The 21,449-nt window shown below is 41.4% G+C and overlaps 1 protein-coding gene and 1 long non-coding RNA gene across 14 annotated transcripts in view; one reads left to right on the forward strand and one right to left on the reverse strand.

The window, feature by feature from the left end:
- LOC145517544 (uncharacterized) overlaps positions 1–20,415 on the reverse strand; it is a 41,171-nt gene extending 20,756 nt beyond the window's left edge. The window contains exon 1 of the long non-coding RNA XR_014062109.1: positions 19,228–20,415. This is a non-coding gene — a long non-coding RNA (uncharacterized LOC145517544). The remainder of the gene's footprint in view (positions 1–19,227) is intronic.
- The window catches only part of BRPF3 (bromodomain and PHD finger containing 3), a 34,838-nt gene continuing 33,331 nt past the window's right edge, over positions 19,943–21,449 (forward strand). For 3 of the 13 annotated variants that reach the window (XM_081520219.1, XM_081520232.1, XM_081520226.1), the window contains exon 1: positions 19,943–20,183. The gene's annotated coding sequence lies outside the window, so the exon portion shown is untranslated. The other 10 variants (XM_081520224.1, XM_081520231.1, XM_081520222.1 and 7 more) reach the window with 9 other exon arrangements.

A 21,449-nucleotide genomic window follows, 5' to 3' on the forward strand; every position in this document is an offset into this window, starting at 1 on the left:
CCCAGCCCCCATGTCTGTAAGTCTGTTCTTTATGTCTGTGTCTCCACTGCTGCCCTGCAAACAGGTTCATCAGTACTGTCTTTCTAGAGCCCATATACAGGTGTTAGCATACGGTATTTGCTTTTCTCTTTCTGACTACTTCACTCTGTATAATAGGCTCTAGGTTCATCCACCTCATTAGAACTGACTCACATGTATTCCTCTTTATGGCTTGGTAATATTCCATTTTATATATGTACTACAGCTTCTTTATCCATCTGTCAATGGACATCTAGGTCGCTTCCACATCCTAGCTACCGTAAATAGTGCTGCAATGAACCGTGGGGGTACATGTATCTTTTTCAATTCTGATTTCTTCAGGATATATGCCTAATAGTGGGATTTCTGGGTCATATGGTAGTTTTACTCCTAATTTTTAAAGGAATCTCAATACTGTCTTCCATAGAGGCTGTATCAATTTACATTCCCACCAACAACGCAAGAGGGTTCCCTTTTCTCCACACCCTCTCTTCTTTTTATGATCAATTTCATCCCAAAAGTTATGGAAAAACAAACAAGAGTAGCCAGCAAAAGATCATCTATATGATCATCTAAAACACAGAAAATACTTTAGGGTAATTTAATAAAAATGCATAAAACCTTTGCACTGAAATCTATAAAACATTTCTGAGTTAAATTAAAGACACACATTCATGGAAAAAATAGTCTATTAATGGATTGTAAGACTCATATTGTTTAAGCTATTCCCCCTAAATTGATATAGAGACTCAATGAAATCCCAATCAAAATCCCCACAACTTTATTATGGAAATTGACAAGCTGATTCTAAAATTTATGTGGAACTGCAAAGGATATAAATACTCAAAATAACCTTAGAAAAGGAAAGTAAATTTGGAGATATTATTCTACACGCCTTCAAAGCTTATAATAAAGCAAAGAAAATCAAGACAGTGTAACCCTGGCAAAAGCACAAATAGATCAATGTAATAGAGTCAAGGAATAGATCCACACATATATGGTCAAATTATTTTTGACAAACTCATTAAATAGAGAAAGAAAAATCTTTTTTTAAAAATGGTCCTAGAGGGACTTCCCTGGTGGTCCAGTGGTTAAGAAACCACCTTGTAATGCAGGGCACACAGGTTAGATCCCTGGTCAGGGAACTAAGATCCCACGTGGCAAGAGTCAACTAAGCCCACACACCACAGTGAAGATCCCATGCGCCGCAACTAAGACCCAATGCAGCCAAATAAATAAATAAAATTTTAAAATGGCACCAGAAGTATAACTTATACACAATGAATGCATAGATTCAAAGTGCACAGTTTCACCATTTTTAACAAATGTTATGTACAAACTAATACATTCATACTCTTGTCAATTCCCAGGTTGATGGCTTTAAATATATGAAAGAATGTTCAAGCTCTCTCGTAATAATAGAAATTCAAGTTAAAACTACACCAAAATATTATTTTTTCACTTATCAGAGTGGCAAAAATCTAAAAGCTTGCTAAAATGTTCTATTGATAAAGCTGTGGGAAAACAGGCCCTCTAACACATGGTTTATATGAGTGTCAACTGGCAGAGTCCTTATGGAGAGCTATCCCACTTCCAAATGTATATAGCCTTTGACGCAGGAATTCTACTTTGGGTGGTTTATCCCACAGATATACTTCCATGTGTACAAAACAGACTGTGCATAAAGCTATTCTTAGCAGAACTGCTTGCAATAAGCCTGAAACAACACAAATTTCACCTGTATGGGCAGTTTGCTGTTTAGTTGTGACCCCATGGACCGTAGCCCGCCAGGCTCCTTTGTCCATGGGATTTCCCAGGGAAGAACACCAGAGTGGGTTGCCATTTCCTTCTCCAGGGGATCTTCCCAACCTAGGAATCAAACCCACGTCTCCTGCACTGGCAGTTGGATTCTTTACTGCTGAACCACCAGGGAAGTTCACCATGAATTTGTTACTTAGCCACAAAAATTAAATTCAAAAGAACAGGTCTAAAATACTAGAAAATTATAGCATGTAATCAAAAGGCCAGGTAGTTGGAGTAAAAGAGTTCTAACATTTTTATACTATTCAGGAAGACTTATCTATGTACCACTCACTGCTTACCTGTACCTTCTACATGATTTCATGGATAACTCTGTGCCATTGGCTTAGTACTGTAACACAAAGAAAATGCTTTTCTTAAAAAAAAAAATTGAGATATAATTGACATATAACATTAGTTTCAGGTCCACAATTGGTTCATTATCTGTATATGCTGCAAAATGATCACCAAATAAGTCCAGTTAACATTCATTACCATACATAGTTACAAAATCTGTTTTTCTTGTGGTGAGAACTTTAAAAAAAGTATTTATTTGGTTGTACTGGGTCTTAGTTGCAGCATGCAGGATCTTTAGTTGCAGCATTCCACTCTTAGGACTCTTAGTCACGGCATGTGGGAGGGATCCAGTTCCCTGAGCAGAAATTGAACCTGGGCCCCCTGCATTGGGAATGTGGAGTCTTAGGCGCAAGACTACCAAGGAAGACCCGTGGTGAGAACTTTTAAGTTCTCTCTTAGCATACAACACAGTATTATTAACTATAGTCCACATGTTAGACATTACAGTCCCAGGACTTATTTGTAACTGGAAGTTTGTACCTTTTGACTCCCTTAATTCATTTTGCCTACCCTAAACCCCATCTCTGGCAACCATCAATCTACTCTCTGTCTCTACGAGTTTGTTTGAGAATCCAAATATAATTGATATCATATAGTACTTGTCTTTCTGTCTGGCTTATTTCACTTAGTATAATGCCTTCAAAGTTCATCCATGTAGTCACAAATGGCAGGATTTCCTTCTTTTTTTATAGCTGAATAATATTCATATATACAGTTGACTTATACAACACATCTTCTTTATCCATTCATCCATCAGCGGACACTTAGATTGTTTCCATCTCTTGGCTACTGCAAATAATTCTGCAATGAACATAGGGATGCAAATATTTTTTCAAGTGTTTTCATTTTTTTTGGATAAATACCCAGAGGTGGGATTGCTGGATCATTTGGTAGTTCTAGTTTTGATTTTTTTGACAAACCTCCATGCTGTTTTCAATAGTGGCTGTACCAGTTTACATTCCCACTGCCAGGAAGATTCCCTTTTCTCCATATCCTCACCAATACCTGTTACTTTTTTTTGGATAATAACCATTCTAAAAGGTATGAAGTGATATCTCATTGTGCTTTTGATTTGCAGTTCTCTGACAGTGATGTTGAGTAGCTTCTCATGTACCTGTTGGCTATTTGTATGTCTTCTTTGGGAAAATGTTCATTCAGATCCTCTGCCCATTTAAAAACTGGACTGTTTTGTCTTTTGCTATTGAGTTGTTTGAGTTCTTTATGTATTTTGGATATTAACCCCTTGTCAGATCTATGCTTTGCAAATATTTTCTCCCATTAGATAGTCTGCCTTTTCATTTTGTTGATGGTTTCCTTTGTTGTGCAGGAGTTTCTTTAGTTTGACATATATATCAAACTTACTTTTACTTTTGGTGTCAAATCCAAAAAATCATTGCCAAGACTGATGTCAAAGAACTTACTGCCTGTGTTTTCTTCTAAGAGTCTCAAGTCTTTAATCCATTCTGAGTTAATTTTTGTGTATGGTATAAGATAGTGGTCTAGCTTCATTCTCTTGCAGGTGGATGTCCAGTTTTCCCCAAATCAGAAACAACTCAGATGTCCTTCAATGGGTAAATGGTTAAACAAACTGGTACACTCATATCATGAAATACTAGTAGTTAAGAATTGATGTTTTTCACTCTCCAACATAAACCACAGCAGGATCCTCTATGACCCACCTCTCAGAATATTGGAAATAAAAGCAAAAATAAACAAATGGGACCTAATTAAAATTAAAAGCTTTTGCACAACAAAGGAAACTATAAGCAAGGTGAAAAGACAGCCTTCAGAATGGGAGAAATTAATAGCAAACAAAGCAACGGACAAACAATTATTCTCAAAAATAGACAAGCAACTCCTGCAGCTCAATTCCAGAAAAATAAACGACCCAATCAAAAAGTGGGCCAAAGAACTAAACAGACACTTCTCCAAAGAAGACATACAGATGGCTAACAAACACAGGAAAAGATGCTCAACATCACTCATTATCAGAGAAATGCAAATCAAAACCACAATGATGTACCATTTCACGCCCGTCAGAATGGCTGCTATCCAAAAGACTACAAGCAATAGATGCTGGAGAGGGTGTGGAGAAAAGGGAACCCTCTTACACTGTCGGTGGGAATGCAAACTAGTACAGCCACTTTGGAGAACAGTGTGGAGATTCCTCAAAAACCTGGAAATAGAACTGCCATATGACCCAGCAATCCCACTGCTGGGCATACACACTGAGGAAACCAGAATTGAAAGAGACACATGCACCCCAATGTTCATCGCAGCACTGTTTATAATAGCCAGGACATGGAAGCAGCCTAGATCTCCATAAGCAGATGAATGGATAAGTAAGCTGTGGTACTTATACACAATGGAATATTACTCAGCCTTTAAAAAGAATACACTTGAATCAGTTCTAATGAGGTGGATGAAACTGGAGCCTATTATACAGAGTGAAGTAAGCCAGAAAGAAAAACACCAATACAGTATACTAATGCTATCTGGGGGGAGAAAACTAATAAAATTTATGGAGACTTGGGGTAAAAGGGATAGGAAAGAAGAGAAGAAAAAACATTAGTAATGCAAAGGGGAACATAACTATAGGTGGAGCAGAGATTTAAAAGAAAACATATTGCAAAACTTAGATGAACAAAATTATAGAAAAATATTCCAGCTTTCCAAGAAACAGTTCATTTCATATACAAACTCTTCCAGAAAATTGAAAAAGAGGAAATATTTCCAACTCATTCTATGAGATTAATAAAACTTAATTCCCAAAACTATCAAATTATAGTCAATCTCACTTGTGACCCTAGATGCAAATACATTAATTAAAACATTAGCAAACCAAATCAGTGATGTATAAAAGAGATAATATAATAAATCATGACAAAGCCAGGTTAATTCCAGAGATACAAGAATGGTTTAATATTAGAGAACCAATTCTTCACATTAAGAGTAAAGGAGAAAACCAGTTATCATGTTAATAGATGCAGAAGAAGTATTTGATAAAATTAAACACTCATCATGATAAAACAACTTTTAGCAAAGTGAGAATAGAAATGATCTTTCTGAATCTGTTAAAGAGTATCTCACATAACACTGAAAGCAAACATCATTCTTAGTAGGGAAATGTCAGAAGCATTTCCTTAAAACTGGAGTAACAAGGCAGGGATGTCTACTGCCTCTAACATTGTGCTGAAGGTCAGTAAGACAGAGAGGGGAGTGGGGGTCAGGGGGTGGGGGGGTGGGGGGAGAAAGGGAAAGAAGGAGGGAAGGAAGGGAAGAAGGGATGAAAGAAAGAAAGGAAGAAAGGGGGAGGAAGGTATGTCAGACCTAATGTCTGAAAAGGGAAGATCAAAACTACCACTTAGAGATAATATAATTATCTATAGAGAAAACCCTTCAGAACCAACCACATTATTAGAAATAATAAGAAAGTTTAGCAAGGTGGCTAAATATAAGATGGACAGGTAACAATAAACTGTATTTCCAATACCAGTAACTTAACAGAAAAAAAATTAAGATATTATTTATATATAAGCAGTGGTGGCAATGACGTTCTAGCTTGCTCCTCCAGTCTCCTTTCAATTCTGAGAGCCCTTGCTTCAACCCTTCCAATAAATGCTATTTTTCCCCCATGAGAGAGCTAGAATTGGGTTTTATTGCTTGCAAGCACACATCTTGCAATTACACTAATATTTTAATGGGTATTTGGAGTAAAAAAAAAATGTGTGTTGGGGTCCTCAAGACCACCTCCAAATTCAATGATTTACTAGGAGGAATCAGGATTCAACATGCAGCTGTATGTGTGGTTATGACTTATTACAGAGAAAAGATACAGAACAAAATCAGTAAAATCACCAAAGAAAAAAGGCACATGGGGCGTAGTCTGGAGGAAACCAAGATCAAGCTTCCAAGGGTTCTCTCTCACACAGGATGCACTTAATTCCCTCAACAATGAGTTGTAACAACACATGCCAAAAGTTGTTTACCAGGGAAGCTCATTAGAGACTGTCCAGAGATTTTATGGGGGTTGGTTACAAAGATACCCTCTGCCTGGTGACATGTACTCCAGAAGGAAAGTGGACAGCTACGGTAAACCGTACTGTCTGCACAAATAGTTTAGGCACAGTGAACCACTCTTATCAGTGCGGGTGGTGAGAACCTTCCTGGAATCCAAGAAGCTCTCAGATGCCACCCATGTAAGCAGCCATCTCAAAGGAGAGCAGTCAGGTCTGCTATGTTAATTCTGAGTTGGCCAAAAAGGTTGTTTGGGTTTTCAGGTAACAGCTTATAGAAGAACCCAAACAACCTTTCTGGCCAACCCAATAACTTTTCTGCATAACACATACTCTTTCTGACATATTGAATTGGAAAGCTAATTTATTATAGCCACTCTTCAATCCATCCACTTACTTTTGAAGTAATATCATTTAAGTATATTTCATATTAACTTTTATGAACTTACAAGTTTTTTAAAAGTCAAATAATACCAAGGCTTAAAAATAAAACCAGGACTTCCCTGGTGGTACCGTGGATAAGAATCCACCTGCCAATGCAGGGGACATGGGTTTGATCCCAGGTCCAGGAAGATTCTACATGCTGTGGAGCAACTAAAGCCCATGCATCATAACTACTCTAGGGCCCACGTTCTAGAGTCCTCGAGCCATGACTATTGAGCCCACGTGCCACAACTCCGAAGGCGGTGTGCCCAGAGCCTGTGCTCCACGAGAAGAGAAGCCTCTGCTCGCCACAACTAGGGAAAGTCCATGTGCAGCAATAAAGACCCAAGGCAGTAAAAAATAGTTAAAAATAAAATAAAACCAGAGATCACTACTTCAGCCCAATTCCTTCTCTCCCAATCCACAACCAACAATTTCAAACTCTTCAGTAGTTTCTTCCAGTATTTAACTTCCATTTCTAAATAACACACATTTACTATCAGTTCTTGAGTTTTCAACTTTATACATTATTATACTTCAACTACAGATAATGAGGATTTCATTTGTATCTCCTACCACTCACCTCATAGTCTCAAAATAGTTATATCATAATTTTTAGTTAAATCTCTATTGTTTTTCTTTGTTATGATTATATAAATGCTTGCAAATGAGCCATATAGGCACAGTAGAAATTATATCTTTTTCACATGGGTTGTCTTTCCTAGAATTAATAATTGCCTATTTTAAAATTTTAATTTTATTATTGTCATTGTTTAGTCGCCAAGTCTTGTCCAACTCTTTTGCAATCCCATGGACTGTAGCCCACCAGGCTCCTGTCCATGGGATTTCCCGTGTAAGAATACTGGAGTGGGTTGCCATTTCTCTAAACTCTTTCTCAGTACTGAAAGCCTCCTCTTATATGGTCAAATATATCTGGTAAATTATCCATTCCAATCATTTCTGGAGTTCTCCAACTGCAATGGTTGCACTCTTAGCCTGCCAAACAACTTTCCTTTCATCATAATTGGGGATCCTATATCATGGATGGCCTCCCAGGTGGTGCTAGTGGTAAAGAACCTGCCTACCAATGCAGGCGACTTAAGAAACATGGGTCCAATCCCTGAGTCGGAAAGATCCCCTGGAGAAGGAAATGGCAACCCACTCCAGTTTTCTTGCCTGGAGAATCCCATGGACTGAGGAGCCTGGTGGGCTACAGTCCACAGGGTCACACAGAGTTGGACACGACTGATGCGACTTAGCACACAGCACACACACTTCATGGATACCACGATTTTTATTTTTGATTTTTTTTCCCTCCATCATTTTTATGGAAAATGTCATCCAGTTGCTTCCTGAGAAAGAATAGATAAATGAGACCTCGCAAGTCTGAAAATGTCTTTATACTATTCCCACACTTGATAGACATTTTGGCAAGGTATAGACTTCTATACAGGAAAACAATGTTCTTTCAGCATTTGAAGGGATTATTCTGATGCCTTCTAACCTGGTATCCTTGGATTCATAATCTTTTCTAGGTGACCTGATTTTTCTGAAAGCTTTTAGGATCCTCCCCTTTTCTATCACTAGTGTTCTTAAGATCTTTTTGCATTCATTGTACCAGGGTACTGGGGGAAGTCTTTCATTCTGGAAACTCAAGATCTTCATTTCTGGGAAAATCAATCATTTCCTTTCTAGAATTACTATAAATGGGATGTTGTATGTCCTGAATTCATCCTCAAATTCTCTTTTCTCTTCTCTTTACTTTCTTATTTTCCCTCTGCTCTCTGAGACTTCAACTTCACCTTCCAAATCTTCCATTGTATCTTTGAAAATCTTTCATATTTTCTTATTTTCAAGTTTTTTTTTTGGACAGCATCTTTTCCGTCTCCCTTCTTCCCTCCCCCACTTCTTTTCTAAATATTATCATGTTCCCACTTCATTGCTGTTACTTCTTGAGGTTGAGATTTTTGTTTGTTAAGTCTTGATTTTCTGTTCCTTTGTTTTGGGCTATGACACTAATGAGATTTTCCTCATATAACTGTTGTTTATTGATGGTCTACTCAACTTTGAGTGAAGTAATAAAAAATTGTTTAAAATTGTGTGTTGGGGGAAGGGAGGGAGTATTTTGGTATCTGGTAGGCTTCAGTACAAGGCAAAAGGTGGCAAGTTTTATTTTTTTTAATTGGGACTATTCCTCCACAAACATTAGTAAATAGGACTTTACTTTCAGAGAGGAATACTGGAATTCTCTAATATCCTTTAACCTGCTGAAGCTGAAGTTGCTCAGTCGTGTCCAACTCTTTGCTATCCCATGGACTGTAGCCTACCAGGCTCCTCCATCCATGGCATTCTCCAGGCAAGAGTACTGGAGTGGGTTGCCGTTTCCTTCTCCAGGGGATCTTCCCAATTTAGGGATCGAACCCAGGTCTTCTGCATTGCAGGCAGATGCTTTACCGTCTGAGCTACCAGGGAAGCTATCCTTTCCTTTAACCTACTGCTTCTCAAACTTTAACATGCATACAAATCACCTGGGGGAATCTTATTAAAATACAGGCTTTGGTTTGGTAGGTCTGGAGTGGGGCCTGAGAGTCAGCATTTCTAACCACCTCCCAAGGGGATGCCAGTACTACTGGTTCTTGGACAACAATCTGAATAGCAAGATTCTAATATACACTTGGCTCCCAGTGTTCTAAAATGTAAGGTGTGGGCAGAGGCTGGGCCACTGAGGATTTTGATCTTAGGAAAACAATTTTTCAATTCCTCACTTGAAAGGATAAACGGACTAAAAATATTTTCATGGCATTTTTTTCTCAGCCCACTTCTGGACCACCAGAGCCCATCAATTTGTATCAGCTTTCCCCTTCCTCTTTATCAGCCCTGAGAAGGGAAATGAGGTGGGGAGGGGGTGTCTCATCATTCAGTATGTAGAGTACCATTCTAATTGCCATTTTCAGAACGGCACTTGGTCTCTGCCCTCATTGGTGCCTGGAATCCCCAAGTCCAGATCGCCTTAGTTTAATTTTCTGAGATGGCAAATCTCCAAGGAGTACTGGGGAGATCTGGTAGCATCTAACCACCCTTTCAACAGATTTTTCTGGAGGCCTACTCTCCAAGCCATTACCAACACCTCACTACCACCTCCCTCCCCCAGCACACACAATTCTTCAGAATTACTGCAGTTTCCTATTTGTAAGCCTTTCTAGTGGGTCTGTGAATCAGCTGATTTTTACCAGTTCTTTTTGCAGACTTATGCTTTAGCTTTCTTATTTGTTCACCCGTCTTCTTCCATTCTCCAAAATTTTATTGACAGTTCTCATCTGCTGTTGTTTCTTTCCCCTCTTCTTTTTGTTCTTATGGACTTTATTATCTTGCGGGTTTTTTAATGCTTTACTAACATATTAAGTGAAGTTCTGGGGTAAATGCATGTGCTCAATATACACATTTTAACCATCTATCATTAAACTTTCCCCCAAATGTCTCTCTCATTGTAGCCTGTTCATTCTACAGAGGAGACGAGTTTATACAATATCTGCCAACATCTTATTACTTATATTTGTTCTTATTGCTTATTTATGTTCTTTTTTTCTTCCTTTAGATTGGTTGAATATGTATTATTCCTTTTTTCCTCTCTACTAGTTTGTGAGTTATAGCTTCTTTTTTTCATTCTTTTAATGGTTAGTTTTAAACATTACAGGGTTTCCGTCTGACAAGCAAGAGACACAGGTTAGACCCCTGATTCAGGAAGATTCCCATGAAGGAGGAAATGTACTCCAGTATTCTTGCCTGGGAAATCTCATGGACAATGGAGCCTGGTGGACTATAGCCCATGGGGTAGCAAAAGAGTTGGACACAATTTAGTGACTAAACAACAACAAAAACATTACAACAGGTAGTCTTTTTATTTTTTTAATCAACTTAATTGTGACACAATTTATGTAAAATACATTATGGCTATTCAGTAGTTTGATAACTTCTGACCAATGTTTACCACCACAATCAATTTATAGAGTATTTCCAACACTCTCAAATGTTCTCACATGCCCCTTTTATAGTCAGTCCTCTCCTCTACCTCCAGGTAGCCACCAATCTGCTTTTTGTCACTACAGATTAGTCTGCATTTTCAAGAATTTAAAATATATGGACTCATCCAACAGGTAATCTTGACTAATCAAAGGCAAATATTAACCCTTGAGCTTTTCCCTTTCCCCAGACAATGCAAGGACCTTAATACACTTTAATCCTGGGATTATCGAATATCCTCTAATCCACTGCTACTTAACTTTAATATGCACATTGTATTAGTTAGGGTTTTGCAAAGAAACAGAACCAGTAGATATTATAGGAATTGGTTCAAGTAATTACGGAGGCCAAGAAGTTCCATGATCTGTCATCTGCAAGCTGGAGAACCAGGATAGCTGCTGGTATGATTCAGCCAAGTACAAAGGCGTGGGAGCTAGGACCACCAATGTCCAAGGGCAGAAGATAATGTCCCAGCTCAACCAGAGGGCAAATGCAACCTTTCTTTACCTTTTGGTCCTAGTCAGGCCCTCAACAGATTGGATGATGCCCAGCCCCTTTAGTAGGGGTGATCTTCTTTACTCTGTATAGCAATTAAAATGCTAATTTCTTCCAGAAACACCTTCACAGACAACCAGTAATAATGTTTTACCAGTAATGTTTTACCAGTTATCCCTTAGCCCAATTAAGTGGACACACAAAATTAATCATCACACATATGAATCACCTAGAGGGAGTTTGTTAAAATGTAGCTTATGGTTTGGTAGATGCTATCATTATTATTATTATTTAAGAGCTATTATTTTTGTGCATTTTCTCTCTTTAGTGAAATTATACCAAGTAGGTGGCTACTTGCAGGGTACTGACCCTTTTCTTTTGTTAAAATATGGAAATAGCATATTTTATGGTGTCCTGACTTCATACATGATTAAAAGTTTAGGACCTGGACTTCCCTGGTGGTCCAGTGGTTGGGAGTTTGCCTGCCAACGCAGGGGTTCGATCCCTGCTCCAGGAAGATTCCACATGCTGCAGAGTAACTAACCCCGTGAGCCACAACTACTGAGTCTGCACGCCTAGAGCCCATGCTCCACAAGAGAAACCACTGCAATGAGAAGCCCACACACTGCAACTAGCAAGTAGCCCCTCTACTCTCACTGCAACTACAGAAACTGCCCCCCACAGCAACGAAGACCTAGCACAGCCAAAAACAAGTAAGTTAAAATTTAAAAAATGTTTAGGACTTAACAGAAATGCTGCTGCTGCTGCTGCTGCTAAGTCGCTTCAGTCGTGTCCGACTCTGTGCGACCCCATAGACGGCAGCCCACCAGGCTCCGCCGTCCCTGGGATTCTCCAGGCAAGAATACTGGAGTGGGTTGCCATTTCCTTCTCCAGTGCATGAAAGGGAAAAGTGAAAGTGAAGTCGCTCAGTCGTGTCCGACTCTTAGCGACCCCATGGACCGCAGCCTACCAGGCTCCTCCATCCATGGGATTTTCCAGGCAAGAGTACTGGAGTGGGGTGCCATTGCCTTCTCCGACAGAAATGCTAATCAAAGGTTAAAATGAAGGGATATTAAATCAGGTTGAGCAATTTACACTTGCCACATACTTTTTACTTTCAGGTTTGTGGTTTAGTATTTCACTAAGTATATGGACGCAAAGTCCGATGCTGTAAAGAGCAATATTGCATAGGAACCTGGAATGTTAGGTCCATGAATCAAGGCAAACTGGAAGTGGTCAAACAGGAGATGGCAAGAGTGAACGTCGACATTCTAGGAATCAGCGAACTAAGATGGACTGGAATGGGTGAATTTAACTCAGATGACCATTATATCTACTACTGTGGGCAAGAATCCCTTAGAAGAAATGGAGTAGCCATCATGGTCAACAAAAGAGTCCAAAATGCAGTACTTGGATGCAATCTCAAAAACAACAGAATGATCTCTGTTCGTTTGCAAGGAAAACCATTCAATATCACGGTAATACAAGTCTATGCCCCGACCAGTAATGCCAAAGAAGCTGAAATTAAACGGTTCTATGAAGACCTACAAGACCTTCTAGAACTAACACCCAAAAAAGATGTCCTTTTCATTATAGGGGACTGGAATGCAAAAGTAGGAAGTCAAGAGACACCTGGCATAACAGGCAAGTTTGGCCTTGGAGTACAGAATGAAGCAGGGCAAAGGCTAATAGAGTTTTGCCACGAGAACGCACTGGTAATAGCAAACACCCTATTCCAACAACACAAGAGAAGACTCTACACGTGGACATCACCAGATGGTCAACACCGAAATCAGATTGATTATATTCTTTGCAGCCAAAGATGGAGAAGCTCTATACAGTCAGCAAAAACAAGACCGGGAGCAGACTGTGGCTCAGATCACGAATTGCTTATTGCCAAATTCAGACTTAAATTGAAGAAAGTAGGGAAAACCACTAGACCATTCAGGTATGACCTAGATCAAATCCCTTATGAGTATACAATGGAAGTGACAAATAGATTTAAGGGACTAGATCTGATAGACAGAGTGCCTGATGAACTATGGACAGAGGTTCGTGACATTGTACAGGAGACAGGGATCAAGAAAATCCCCATGGAAAAGAAATGCAAAAAAGCAAAATGGCTGTCTGAGGAGGCCTTACAGATAGCTGGGAAGAGAAGAGAAGCGAAAAGCAAAGGAGAAAAGGAAAGATATTCCCATCTCAATGCAGAGTTCCAAAGAATAGCAAGCAGAGATAAGAAAGCCTTCCTCAGCGATCAGTGCAAAGAAATAGAGGAAAACAACAGATTGGGAAAGACTAGAGATCTCTTCAAGAAAATTAGAGATACCAAAGGAACATTTCATGCAAAGATGGGCTCGATAAAGGACAAAAATGGTATGGACCTAACAGAGGCAGAAGATATTAAGAAGAGGTGGCAAGAATACACAGAAGAACTGTACAAAAAAGATCTTCATGACCCAGATAATCACGATGGTGTGATCACTCACCTAGAGCCAGACATCCTGGAATGTGAAGTCAAGTGGGCCTTAGAAAGCATCACTACGAACAAAGCTAGTGGAGGTGATGGAATTCCAGTTGAGCTATTTCAAATCCTCAAAGGTGATGCTGTGAAAGTGCTGCACTCGATATGCCAGCAAATTTGGAAAACTCAGCAGTGGCCACAGGACTGGAAAAGGTCGGTTTTCGTTCCAATCCCAAAGAAAGGCAATGCCAAAGAATGCTCAAACTACTGCACAATTGCACTCATCTCACATGCTAGTAAAGTAATGCTCAAAATTCTCCAAGCCAGGCTTCAGCAATACGTGAACCGTGAACTTCCAGATGTTCAAGCTGGTTTTAGAAAAGGCAGAGGAACCAGAGATCAAATTGCCAATATCCGCTGGATCATCGAAAAAGCAAGAGAGTTCCAGAAAAACATCTATTTCTGCTTTATTGACTATGCCAAAGCCTTTGACTGTGTGGATCACAATAAACTGTGGAAAATTCTGAAAGAGATGGGAATACAAGACCATCTGACCTGTCTCTTGAGAAACCTGTATGTAGGTCAGGAAGCAACAGTTAGAACTGGACATGGAACAACAGACTGGTTCCAAATAGGAAAAGGAGTACGTCAAGACTGTATATTGTCACCCTGCTTGTTTAACTCATATGCAGAGTACATCATGAGAAACGCTGGGCTGGAAGAAACACAAGCTGGAATCAAGATTGCCAGGAGAAATATCACCTCAGATATGTGGATGACACCACCCTTATGGAAGAGAGTGAAGAAGAACTAAAGAGCCTCTTGATGAAGGTGAAGGAGGAGAGTGAAAAAGTTGGCTTAAAGCGCAACGTTCAGAAAACTAAGATCATGGCATCTGGTCCCATCACTCCATGGGAAATAGATGGGGAAACAGTGGAAACAGTGTCAGAATTTTATTTTTGGGGGCTCCAGAATCACTGCTGATGGTGACTGCAGCCATGAAATTAAAAGACGCTTACTCCTTGGAAGGAAGGTTATGGCCAACCTAGATAGCATATTTAAAAGCAGAGACATTACTTTGCCAACAAAAGTCCGTCTAGTCAAGGCTATGGTTTTTCCAGTGGTCATGTATGGATGTGAGAGTTGGACGGTGAAGAAAGCTGAGCGCCGCAGAATTGATGCTTTTGAACTGTGGTGTTGGAGATGACTCTTGAGTCCCTTGGACTGCAAGGAGATCCAATCAATCCATCCTAAACGAGATCAATCCTGGGTGTTCATTGGAAGGTCTGATATTGAAGCTGAAACTTCAATACTTTGGCCACCTGATGCGAAGAGTTGACTCATTGGAAAAGACCCTAATGCTGGGTAGGATTGGGGGTGGGAGGAGAAGGGGACAACAGAGGATGAGATGGTTGGATGTCATCACCGACTCGATGAACATGAGTTTGGGTAGACTCCGGGAGTTGGTGATGGACAGGGAGGCCTGGCGTGCTGCAATTCATGGGGTCGCAAAGAGTCGGACACGACTGAGCAACTGAACTGAACTGAAGTATATGGTAAAATGTTCTAGCCAGAATTCAAGTCGAGAGGATAATGTGAGCCATACTAGCTGGATAATTTAAACCATATTGTATCATACTCTCTTGCCTGACTGGATCTTAAAAGCATGAATTATTCAAACCATTTCCTTGTTCTAAAAATCATGAGGAACCACTGCCCCTCACATCCAGTTCCCTACATAACAGACTCTATGTTCTGATTTTGTTTTATCCTTCCAGTCTTTACTGTCATACTTCCCATTTTTGGTCAAACGGGGTAACCCACTGTTCCTTGAATCAATACTGTGGTATCTCACCTTTCTCTGCTCATGTTGGTGTTTAGCCTGGATCACACTCCCTCTGCCATCCTCCCAGTTAACACTGAACCCAAGCTTTAAGGTGGAGCTCAACCGGCACCTCTTTCATAGAGCCTTCCCCTCTTCTCTCTCATATCTAACTCTCATGCCACTTTGCTTGCATCTCACCTGAGGTGCTTACATGCTATTGCATGTTCTGGTTATTAATATACTTGTTTTATGCCTGTGATTAGATTTTGTGACTTCAAGTGTGAGAGTGTAGCCTTTTCACCTTTGTACTCTTCACAGGCATAAAATAGAACCTTACCTGCAGCTCACAGATAATTACTGAATATGTATTTTAGTGTCACTAAAAGAGGCTCCAGAGAACTTAAGCTGACATCATTTCCTCAATCCTCAGACCCTCAGACCCAGAAGGTATTCCTGAGTAACACTTTGCCACCTCTTACTTTGCAATGACCCTACCAGCATTGTCAAAATCTCCTAAATTTGAGTTTCGATTCCTCCTTTTTTCTCTTAGATTCATCTTTGATCTTCTCCTTTGTTCCTATGTCCAATCGTTCAAAAAAAACTGTTGATTTGTCTTCTGATTTGATTCTTCCTTTCCCTCCTCTTTTTCTACCATCTCTTCCACCACTCTGGTTAGTATCCTTTTATTTTCACACCACCCAATTATCTACAGTAAATTCCTCTTAGTTTACCTAATACTTTACCTGCTCTAGTTTATTTTTTGTGTAATGGGGACCATGATAATAATTTCATAGAGTTACAGATTGATAAATGAGATACAGCAAGCATACTGGACCTATTTTCTAAAAGTGGCCACTATGTCTTTGGAGAACTGATCTCATGCCTACGTCCTCTGCTTCTGGTAGTGAACAATGACCAGGATACTGTCAGGAAAATGATGAGCCTTATCCGAGTATCATGTCCTCTTGGCCACAGCTATTAGTTCAGGCTAGCTGAGAGACTGCAAGAGACTATGTCCCAATGACATAATCTGAATTTCTTGACTTGACCTTACCTAAAACCAGATGCACCCCTGGACTTTCTGGTTATGAGGATCAATAGATTTCCTTTATTAATTAAACTAGTTTGTTTTCTAAGTTCAATGAAGATATTAAATAATATGTATGTAAAGCACTAAGCACAGTACCTTGCAAGTAAGTGTTAGGTATTAGTTTTATTATCCCTATACGCTTGCCATATTTCATATGCAATTCAACTTCTTCTCTCTTAACATCTTCCCCATACAGACCAGCGAGGATAATTTCCTTATTATTTCCTGCATATTGTCCCTTTGCCTGGGCTGCCCTGGCACTAATCTAATAATGTCATTCTAAATTCTTTTTACCAAGTCACATCCATCACTATTGAGAACCAGGCTAAAAGAAGTCTCCTACCTTCCATTTGAATAGTAGTAGCCCTATACTGTTCACTGCTTTATCTAATTTCTCCTGCATATATTTTCTAATTATTTCTAGCTACCATCTTGATTGCATACTACTTAGAGGAAAAAAAAACCAACAGACTCTATGTTTTCATATGATCACTGTGCCCTTTATAGGTTGAAATTTTGTCATTAGTTTCCGAAGCAACTTTTACAGTGTGGGACACACAGGAGGTGTCCAATAAATGTCTGTTATAGGAATAAATGAATGGAATTAAATTTAGAGGGTGTGGTATTCAGTTTAAAGCTTGTTGTTAGCACAGCTATTTTTTTTCTTTTTCTAAGCAAACTATATTCTTAGAGAGCATTTTCATCACATCATAAAACTATCACGATGACTCCAACCTCCCATATTCTTCCTACTCATGCTTTAGAATTTTTTGGCCAAGGTCTAAAGAAAGAATATTCTATTAAAAATAATTTAACAATCAAAGTCTATTCTCTTTTATTCACATGTATTTCATTAATCCAGTAGGTATTGCATCTGACCCTTCAGAGGTTTCTTGCCTCAGTAAACTAATTATAATAGTAAATTATTGACAAAGATATCCTGAGATGCTGGAAGAAAAAATTGAGGGGAAACTTCGTATTCATGGTTCCTTTTTTGGGTCTAAGTGGTAAAACAATCTCCTACTCAAAATTAAGTTAGTCTCTACTTAAAAAATGGAGGATTTTAAAACTGCTATTGGGAATCAAAGGTCTGTGCCTCTGTCTCTTGAACTTAATTGATGTATGATTTAATGGAAAGGCCAAGGGCTGGTGAATTTAAACACTTCAAAATAGCTAAAGATTAAAGTGAATTAAATTTAGTGCCTCTGGGATTTTTGATACATGTTCCAAACTTGTTTTTAATGACATAATTGTCCCACATTACATTTAAAATTACATCATAGAGAACTAGTTATGTATGCAGTTATACTAACAGAAACCGATTCCAAATGTCAAAAATGTAAGTGAGGACAACTGTAATGTTACCATTAAGAAGGTGGAAGTTGAAAATAGAAAAGAAACATTTAGGCTGAATTACGGTCTTCTATGAAATCTTTAAATAGAAAAACCTGGAAATTATATGTATCAGCTTAACAGTGCATTTTCAACAGCATTTAAAATCATTTAAATACATTTTCCTCAAAGTATCTTTCATTAACGTCAGTGCAAAAAGTTAGCTCCCAATCACACCAATGGGAATTGTACTAAATAAAATTTGAGAACATCCATCAAGAAATAAAAGTTACTAGTTATATGTAGAAATGGTTATATTTCATATTTTAAAAGAACAAGGAATGAAATTCAGTGTTCTTGCTTCTATTAGCCTTCTTTATTCTTTAACTAAAAGTAATTGTAATATTCTCTTGTCTCTGGGGCTTTCCTTTCTACAATTAATCATCTTTTCTTCCACATTTCCCCTCCAAATGATTATTCCCACAGCCTTAAAATACCTGACGTTAATTTATATTATTTTACCGTCACAGCTTTCAAAACAATGCCCTGCCCTTGATTAGCTTCACAAGCCACTCTCTTTTGCTTGAAAAGAAAAAATAATTAAAAAAAAGGTTAATGAAGTATTTTTGCTATTACTTTGCCAGAAGGTGCTATCAAGTAATCAGGAAAACACCTTTGTTATACAAATGAGCGTCTTTACTTTTATCAAACTTTCAAATTCAAAACACAATGTTTAAATTCCTTAGAATGATAAACATCTATACTTCAAAAGTAGCAGTTCGTTCAGTTCAAATATTTGGAAGCCTTGTGTCCTAAAGCCTTTATTCTTCATCCTCTGACTCTACAATCTGTGTTGTTGATCATCAGAACCAAGCAAGAAACTGTTCAGTCTTACTAAGCTACACCACGAGCGCGGGCAGAGGTAACGCTTTCAAAACATGTCATTCATCTTCACATTTAAAGGCAGTCTACCCATACATCCTTTATAAACATCGTTAAATATTGGTGCTTAAGACTTCAGTCATATGCGGTTAAGTTTTCCAATTTACAGGCAAAAGAGGGGTGGCAAACGCGCCCTTTTCTTAAATTTATTTATGAAAGCAAAAGCCGGGCTGATTACTGATACCTGAGAGTCTGAAGTTGCCATTTGCTGAACATCTATTAGAAAACCGCTTCTGCATTAAATTAGCCGACTCCTAGCCAAATCAGGTATAAGGAGAGTGTTTCCCGTGTCCATAGTGACAAACGAGTTACCAGACGTCCTTAAGTAAGACTGTCAAACTTCTATGTTTACGCTTTTTAAAACCCAGAAGGGAGAGGAAGGGGCACAGCGAAAAGTCAGATCTGATTCTTAGAAAGGATGTCTGGTGGGGAATAAGACGCTCACCTGTACACAACAGAGGCAGGCAGGTCTTCCCCGGTTGTCCTCACTGGGGGAAGGTATGGACATCGATAGACATTTGTCCTCTGAACTGGAACACGGGCGTGGGGGGTGGGGGGAGACGACTTTCTAGAAGTAGTGCAGGCACTTGCGCCGCAAAAAAACTGCAGACCGATTTTATCTTCAGTGACTGCTCTTGGCTTAGAGACCCTCTAGCTCGGGGAGAGGGGCTGTCGCTCCAAACCTTAGCCTCCTCCCCCGCAAGGCTGGGGGAAGGGGATGACCAACCACTCTAAGAGGAGTTAGGGACTTTTGTCTTTCCCAGTTGGATCCGAACGTCCTCCAGTTCTCTGGTCGGGCTCGCCCGGAGGCGAAGCGAACCGGGCCGGGGTGAACCGGGGCTGCGGTGAGCGCAGATCCCGCCTTTGCTCGGCGCCCCTGCCGTGTCCGCACCGCCACCGTGAGGCCGAGCAGGGGACCGTGCCCTGTGGCGGCAGCGGCTCCGCGCTCCGCTCCGCACCGCCCCGGCCGCCGCCGCGCCGGCTACGGGAGGGGGGATTTTTTTTTTCCCCTTTTCCCCTCTCTTTCGCGCTCTCGATCCCGTTCAGCGGGAGAGCCCGCGGAGCCATAGAGGGAGCGAGGGAAGGGGTGGAGGTGGCGGGGGGAGGGGGGGAGGCCGGAGGGGCGGATCCTGCCTGGGGGCTGATCCCTCCCTCCCCTCGGCCGGGCTCCGTGGCGGCAGCGGCGGCGGCGGCGGCTCCATTCCCCCTCCTCCCCCGGGAGCGGCGGCGGCGGTGGCCGGGCCGGGGCCCCAGCGCGGGCCGGGAGGGGGCACGGCGGTGGCCGCGGAGGCCAGCGCGGGAGGAGGCCGCGCTCCGCTCCCCGGGCCGCGCCGACCTGCGAGACGGCTGGCCCGCCCGCGCCCAGGGGTCCCGAACGGTAGGGCCGGGCCGGCGGCTGAGGTAATGGGGGCGGCAGCGGGGCCGGACGGAGCGGGGGCGAGGGCAGCGGGGCCTACGGAGACCAGGGACTAAGCGGAGTGGGGGAGGGAAGCGAGGGGCTTCCCGACAGGGACGGGGGCGGCGCGAAAGCTCTCTCCTGGAGCAAGGGTGGCGGCGGGGAAGGAGAAGACGAGTGAGGGGGGGAGCTGAAAAGCGAGGACCCCCTCCCGCAGCCGCCATCTTGTTTTCCCCCCGGTCCTGGAAGCCAAGCCACCGAGCCCCGCCCCCGCCACACTCTCCGATTGGTCAGACCAGAGGAGATTTCCACCCCCTGAACGTCCCTTGGCCTCCCAGTTTCTCTTGACGGGTAGGTGAGGCAGCCAATGGGCTCTCCCTTCTATGCCCCGTTCGTTCGCAGGCGCTAGCTTTCTCTGTCTGAGGGTCGGACTCCGCGTCAGTCTGTCTGTGGCGCGCTCGCCCCCTCCCCTCTAGTGAGGAGATGTTATTTCCCTCCTTTCTCCTCTGAAGGATCAAGATTCTTCTGGAAGAGGTGCCCCTTTAAAGGGGCAGGGAGCCTTGGCTGGGGTTCTCCCTTGTCTCATGAGTATTTCGTGTGGGGTGCAGGAGCAACAGTCTAGTTGCAGAAGCTCGTTCTTCGAGGACCTGTGTGGGGTGGGCGAGGCGGGGCTCAGGGGGTGCCAGATAGATTTCTGCGGGTGTTGGGGGGTATTTGAAGCTGTGTATGTGGGAAGGGATGTGTGGGATGAGAAACTCCCGCCAAAAAACTAGACTGTAAGCTTCTTGCGGGCTAAACTCGTTTTCCTCAGCAGCAGCCCTTCCCCCTCTGGAGTTTTGTCCCCCCAGCGTCTTGGGTAGGCCAGCAGAGGTCCCTGTAGATATTGCTGCCTGGCTGAGAGGGACCTGAGCTACGAGCTGCCCAGGAGGTAGCGGAGAGCAGATCGGGAGGGGGAATATACCGTGGCTTTGACAGAGGAGGGGCTTCATCTGCTCTCTGGGCCATTTCGAGTTAGTACTGAGGTAGATTTTTACTCTGCAGGGGTCTCCACGCCCTCGAAGGAGGAGGGGTAATAAAGCAGGTCCCTTAGCCTGGGCTGCCCCCCAGGGAGTTGGCATTTGTAAGGCATGGAGTGGCCAAGGGTCTCTGGAACCTGCACAGAATTGCTGTGATGATTCTCTTTCCTTTGGTTCCAAATACGGTTTGTGCTTGCCTGGCACTTTGCCTCAGTAAAATTGTTTTTTGTTTGTTTTTGTTTAAGTCACACTTTG

The sequence above is a fragment of the Giraffa tippelskirchi genome, chromosome 8 (genome assembly GCF_054371585.1).
Source record: "Giraffa tippelskirchi isolate mGirTip1 chromosome 8, T2T-mGirTip1v1.2.pri, whole genome shotgun sequence".
In the NCBI taxonomy this organism is placed as follows: domain Eukaryota; kingdom Metazoa; phylum Chordata; class Mammalia; order Artiodactyla; family Giraffidae; genus Giraffa; species Giraffa tippelskirchi.